Below are 7,542 nucleotides of genomic sequence, written 5' to 3'. Positions count from 1 at the left end.
CGAACTCATTTAAAGATTAAACGATATATCCTTCTATATCGAATCAAATAGTTCTAAGGACTTCATCACATAACAGGAGTTCAAGTTGAGATGTACACAATGATGAAAAAACCAAATAATATTTACTAATTCAATAATTCATATACAATTACAATTATAAGCACAACCATCAACAGACTGATGATTGGCTTTGGAACACAATTTTCAACAACTCTCACTTGGACTAAAACCAATCGGTGCAGTATCGTATACCCATCTTTGATTTGTGATCTTCAAATTCCTTGACACTGAGGGCTTTAGTAAATGGGTCGGTTAGATTCTCCTTTCCATCGATTTTCTGAAGCTCGACGTCACCTCGATCCACAATCTCTCGGACCATGTGGTAGCGACGTAAAATATGCTTGATCCACTGATGTGACTTTGATTTTTTCGCTTGAGCAATGGCACCAGTACTATTGCAGTACAAACAAGATGGGGCCATCAAAGGAGGGTGCCACTCCGAGCTCGTTGATGAACTTTCGTAGCTACACAGCTTCCTTGGCAGCATCGGATGCCAAGATATATTCCACCTCATAAGTAGAGTCGGCCACAGTGTGCTGCTTGAAATTTTTTCAGCAGATTGCTCCATCATTCATGGTATAAATATATCCCAACACGCTTTTACTGTCATCATGATCCAACTAAAAATTAGAGTCTGTAAACCCCACAAGTTTTAGGTCAGATTCTCCATAGATAAGCCACTGATCTTTAGTATTTCTCAATTACTTAAGGATGATCTTTACGACCTTCCAGTGATTCTCACCTGGATCGGACTGGTATCTGCTCACTACTCCTAATGAGTATGCCACATTCGATCGCGTACATTTCATGACATACATAACAAATTCCACTATCGAAGCATATGAAATTCTACTCATACGCTCTCTCTCTTGAGGAGTTATCGAACAATCACTCTTCGAGAGAGAAATTTTATGGCCTATCGGAAGATAGTCTTTCTTGAAATTCTCTATGCTGAACCTTTTCAGCACAGTATCAATGTACGATGACTGGAATAATTCAAGTAATCTTTTAGATCTATCTCTATAGATCTGCATCCCAAGGATGAAGGATGCTTCTCCCAAGTCTTTCATGGAGAACTGTGATGACAACCAAACTTTTATTCTCTATAATACAGGAATGTCATTCCCGATTAAGAGAATGTCATTGACATACAAAACAAGAAATACTACCACACTGTTATTAACCCATTTGTATAGGCAGGGTTCCTCTCCATTCTTAATGAAGCCATACATCTGATCACTTTATCAAAATGCATATTCTAACTCTAAGATGCCTGCTTAAGTCCATAGATGGATCTTTGAAGCTTGCATACCTTAGACTCATCTGCAGATATGAAACTTTCAAGTTGTTCATATACACTTCTTCTAGCTCTCCATTTAGGAATACTATTTTCACATCCAATTGTCAGATTCATAGTCTAGATGTGCTGCTATCGCAAGTATTATCCGAATAGACTTGAGCATTGCCACAGGAGAAAACATCTCGTCATAGTCAATACCATAACGTTGGCGGTAACCCTTAGCAACTGATAAATGGTATATTTTTATATTTATTGAAGATATTTTTGATAATTTATGGTACTAACATCTTCTTAAAAACTTAATTTCATAAATAAATTAATTTTTTTTATAAAAATAAATAATTTTCAAAAAATAAAATTAAAAAATATTTATGAAAAATAGATGTTAATTTAATTGAGTAATTTAAGCACCAAAATAATAAAAAAATTAAAAAAATTTAATACATATTTTTTTTAAATCTTTCAAACAAAAATCTGAGTAAAAATCGAGTCAAAATACCTTAAAAAACTTTAAAAATAGCCTTCGATTCATGGTGGACCGATCGCTCGGTTGTTGCCCAGCTATGCAACCCAAGAGGGGGGGTGAATTGGGTTTCTAAAATTTTAATCTTAGCTTATATTTAATGAAAAATTGTTTAACAATAGCTAAATAATAAGGAGAGTATAGTTTATTCAAGACTAATGGTTAAATGCAAGAATGCAAGAGAATTAAAGAAGTTCTAAAGAAGAGCAATTAGGCACAACACAAATAAAAAGATTTATAGTGGTTCGGTGCCAACCTTGCACTTACATCCACTCTCCAAGCTCCTACTTGAGAATTCCAATCCACTAACTTGTATTCAACTTGAATATACTCGTCGGAAACCTCGACTCTAGCTATCTCAAGCTAGTCCACTTATTTTTCGGGTACAAGCCAACCCAATACACTCCGATTCAAGGTTCGGATCAATCTTCTCTTTTTTGGAACCCTTCCAAAATAAAAACAATAACTCAAACAGAGTATAACAATCAATAGCACAGAAAATACAAAAAAAGCTCTTAAATGAGCGAATGGGGCTTTAAATACACTTTACTCAAAGAGAAGAAGGCTCTTTTCGATTTCTCAAGGTGGTTGGAGACTTGAATGAGCACTTGAGGAGTTGTGAGCTTGAATTAAAAGCTTCTTGAATGCTTTGAGTGAGCTCTTGCTTAGGGCTGAAAAGTATGCTTGAAATCTCTTTTCAAAAATCTCTCTTCTTAATGATTCCCACCTTTTGTCCCTTTTATAGCTTTAAGAAATTGGAGAGCAATCTGGGCTGAAATAGAGCCGTTAGACCACATTAAATGAGCATTAAAAGCTCTTAAAATGGGTTAAAAACTAGCCGTTGCGGAACTTTTCCGTCACAGGGGTCGACTCATGCTCATGGGTCGACTCATGGGGTCGACCTCTGTGGAAAATAGTAGAAAACAAAGGTTCTGTAATTTTGGCTTAAAAACAGCAGAGGTCGACTCATAGGTCGACTCATGGGTCGACTCACAGACTGTGCCAAAACAGTGCCAGCCAAAAAATCTGCGTGCCAATCAGCTCATTGTGCCATGAGTCGACTCATGGGGTCGACTCAAATTTTCAAACATGGATATCTTTCAAAATACATGTCCAAAAACTATAAAATTTTTATCAATGGATCACAAATCTTTTGTTCTAGCACTTGATGCTTTCAAATCAGGATTTGGTAAAATTATGATTTTGCCCCTGAAATGCAATAAGTCTTTTTCAAGTGAAAATCATTAGTACCCCTTCAAATACTTTGTAATCATCAAAATCAATCCAAGGAGCAACAATCTTCTCCTTTTTGATGATGACAAAATATTTGAGCAAAAGCATATATATAAAATATTGAGCATGAATTACAAAGTTATGATGATGCATTATTTGAATATTATAGTCATGTATTGGAATGAAATACATCATAGGTAGTTTGAAGATAAATAGGAAATTTACTATCAATTTGAAAATTACTTATAAGTGCATTTGCTTGGAAAGATTGATTCTTTGGCACGTGATACATGTGCCCATTTGCTTGTGTTGCTCATTTGCCTAACAATTTACCTATTGCTAAATAATTTAAAATTTTGCTCAATTGCTTATATTGCTCATTTGATTCTTTAATTTCGGTATCAAAGCAGAATTTTTGATATCAGAGCAGAATTTGCCTAAGAATTTGAAAATTTGCTCTTTGCTTATTTCTCAATTGCTTAACATTTTGCTTTTGATTCTTTAATTTCTTCCTCTTTTTGACAGCATCAACAAAAATTGTTTACTTCCTTTTTTTTTAATATATTTTCTCTATTTCTTTCTTTTGATGAAATTAATTTTATAAAAATTATTTTACTCCCTCTGAATACAGCAAACATAAGAGATATACCAATTGGATACCATATTGCAATTCATAGTATTTTACATCATGGATATGAGTTATTTTGGATGCACATGATTAAAAGCAACTCAATTTGAAAGTCATTCATTGAAAGTCAAAGAGTATATATATATAATGAAAAAGTGACTGATACTACATAATTATTCCAATACATATACCAAAATACAAAAAGTCAATCAGTCAACATCATTACATGGCCCAAAAGATAGTTCTTAGACTAAAACTAAAGAAAAAAAACTAGCTAAACAGGATCTAGTAGAGATCATGACTGGATGGATCAGAGTCAGATGAATCGGAGATGGGATGAGGAGATGAAGGATCACGACCAAGGGCTCGACCTCGACTCCGTCTGCCTCTACCACGAGTGGAGGTGCCGGCACGAGTGGGCGGGTGAGATGATCCTGAAGGCTGAGAAGCAACAGACTGAACTGCAAGAGAGAGTCTGATGGTGTCCAGAAGGTTTAAGGCTCTTGAAACAGACTGAAGCAGTGCAGTGAACTGGATGGATGCATGCTCACTAGAGCCTCTGATCTCTCTCTTCAGAAAATCAAATCCACTCTCCAAAATTTCTCTAAGTCTGCTGCCTCCGTAGATAGGTCTGAGACCTCAGTGATGCACTTCTGTGGCTGTGGATGTGCCAGAGCTAACACTTACCCATGCAAGTCAAGTACTCTCCCAATCAGTCTCAATATATAACCCTCAAGCTGCTGAAACCGAATTGACTGATCTGAAATCATCTGGAAGACAGTGGAGATGTGAGGGATCAAAGTCTGATCAGATACATCATGTGATGTGGATCCCTGTACAAAAGCTGAAGTGCCCAACTGTCGAGAAAGTAAGAAAGCCACACGCTGAGAGATCATCTCTATCTGGTCATCAGCCAATCTGATCTCTGAGGGATGTGCTCTGCTGTCTGGCTGCTGGACTGGAGTGTGCCTCCTCGTAGACTCTGATGGGCCAGCCTCGGGATCTGAAACGAACTGAATGTCTGGAGATGCTGCCCTGAGATCATGGAGGGTGAAGATGGTCCTTCTTCCTCAGCTCTATGCTCAGCTCTTTCTTCCACTCCTTTGATCCAACCACCATCAGTCCTAGTAAATCCCATGCGGTGCAGAGTGTGTTGGTTGATGGTGTCAGAGTGAGAAAGCCTAGCTGCTGCCTCCCCCTCAAAACTAACTCCAAACCTCCTGAACACCAAAGTGAGGGCCATATCGAAAGGCAGATGTGCCTTGGATCTATTCAAGGTTTCCCTCATAGCTTCTATCATTAATGCTGGGAGGTTTAGGGGGGTTTGGGTAATCACATGAAACATAATGCAGATGTCTCGGTCTGAGAGGAGGTCATGTCTACCACTTCTAGGGAAGAAAAGCTTTGTTACCATTTGATGTAATATCTTCATCTCAATGGAAAGGATCTTGGCCTCTAGTTTGTTTAGGCTTCCCGAGAAGGTTCTTCCTAAAATCACATTAATTCCTTCTTCCTTGACTGGGAGTTTCATGTTTGAGTATCCCTCACAGGGTAAATGAAGAATCTCTCCCAAAAGTACAGGATCTAGACAGATATCTATACCCTTAACAGTGGATGTTACTGTTGTATTGCCATAGCTCAAGTTCAGATAAAATTTTCTAACCAAATCCACATAAGTAAGTTCTTTAAGTGAGCAGTAGAATCTTCAACCTTGATTTTTGAACCAATGGAGAACCCCTCTTTTTCAAAAAATCTGAAATCTACATTTTTCTCGGATTCTACCTTTCTATCAGATAAGAAAATTTTACTGGGGCTTAATGGAGACTGAGAAGAACCTGGAGTAGATGCCGAAATAGGGATGGAAGCTGATGAGGTCTGAGAAGCCTGTTTCTTCCTGCGCATGCCTTCTTCCAACTCGCGGACCGACTTCCTTCTTTGTGGGAGCTTCATTTTTGGAGCCATTTCCACCACCAAAGCAAGCAAGGGTCTTAGGAGGTCAAATGTGTGAAGAGATAGAGGGATTTTAGGAGAAGGATAGGGATTTTTGGAGGAGTGATATCCCGATTTGGAGGAGAAGGATAAAATCTAGGGCACACTCAATCCGTTCCAATCAAGGGAGGAAAAGGGGAAGAGCTCGATTCCTAAGGGTCGATTTGAGGTGTAAGGGGTGATGGGAGAAGAATCTTGAGAAAGGACTTGGGTTTGGAGAAGAAGAGAAGGGGACCTATGGCTTGGAGGAGGAAGAAGACGGTGGAATGGGTCGGCTCAAAGGACGGATTTTCAATAAAAAGAAAGAGCCCGTAGGATTTTAGCCAAAAAATTTCAAGTTTGCCCTTGGGTCGATCCTAGGGGTCGACTCATGGCACATTGAAACTCAGAAAAATGATGAGATAATTTCTGAAAAATTTGAAACTTTAGGAGAAAGATATTTGCTCAATGATTATTATGAGAATAATAATTTTGAGCTTTTAAGCCCAAGAGAAATGGTGAGAATTAAGTTCAAAGAGTTTTTGACATTGATCCCTTGGGGTTAGAGAGACATTTAAGCAGATGGATCAAGGATTCCTAGTTCTCTCCTAATTTCACAGAATCTATCTTCACTTAGGACCTTTGTAAAGATGTCGGCTAATTATTTTTCAGTACAAACATAGTCAAGAATTATATTTTATTTTGTACATTTCTCTTATAAAATGATGCCTGATTTCAATATGTTTGAACCTAGAATACTGAATTGGATTTTTAGTAAGATTTATAGCACTAGTGTTATCACATCTTATGGGAGTTTCATTAAGTTTGATACCAAAATCTTCAAGTTGTTGCTTAATCCACAAGATTTGAGCACAACAACTTCCGACTGCAATGTATTCGGCCTCGGTCGTAGACAGTGCTACCGAATTTTATTTTTTGCTAAACTAAGAGATTAGGTTAACTCCAAGAAATTGGCAAGTTCCATTAGTACTTTTTCTATCTAATCTACATCCAGCAAAATCAGTATCAGAATATCCTATTAAATCAATTAATGAGTCCTTAGAGTACCATAATCCTAGAGTTTGAGTACCATTCAAATATCTAAGGATTCTTTTAACAGCATTCAAGTGAGATTCTTTAGGATTAGATTGAAATCGAGCACAAAGACAAACACTAAACATAATATCAGGTCTGCTAGCAGTTAAATATAGTAGAGAGCCAATCATACCTCTATAATATTTTAAGTCTACACTTTTACCTTCTTCATCCTTGTCAAGCTTACATGAAGGGCTCATGGGTGTGTCAATTGCTTTGGAGTTCTCTATTCCAAATCTTTTAAGTAATTTCCTTGTGTACTTGCTTTGGGTGATGGAGATTCCTTTCTTTATTTGTTTGATTTGAAGTCCGAGAAAGAATGTAAGTTCTCCCATCATGCTCATCTCGAACTCTCCCTGCATGAGCTTTGCAAAATCTTGACAAAGAGATTCATTAGTAGACCCAAAGATAATGTCATCAACATATATTTGTATAACTAATATATCATCTTGATTTCTTTTAATGAAAAGGGTTGTGTCTACATTACCTCTTGAAAAATTATTATTAAGTAAAAATTTGCTAAGCCTTTCATACCAAGCCCTGGGTGCTTGTTTCAAACCATATAGAGCTTTATTTAATTTAAAAACATGATTAGGAAAAGCATGATTTTCAAAATATGAGGGTTGTTCTACATAGACTTCTTCAATAATATATCCATTTAAAAAGGCACTTTTGACATCCATTTGAAATAATTTAAATTTCATAAAGCAAGCATATGCAAGTAGAAGTCTAATT

Source organism: Elaeis guineensis, chromosome 9, assembly GCF_000442705.2.
Source record: "Elaeis guineensis isolate ETL-2024a chromosome 9, EG11, whole genome shotgun sequence".
NCBI classification, from domain to species: domain Eukaryota; kingdom Viridiplantae; phylum Streptophyta; class Magnoliopsida; order Arecales; family Arecaceae; genus Elaeis; species Elaeis guineensis.
This window is presented reverse-complemented; position numbering follows the sequence as displayed.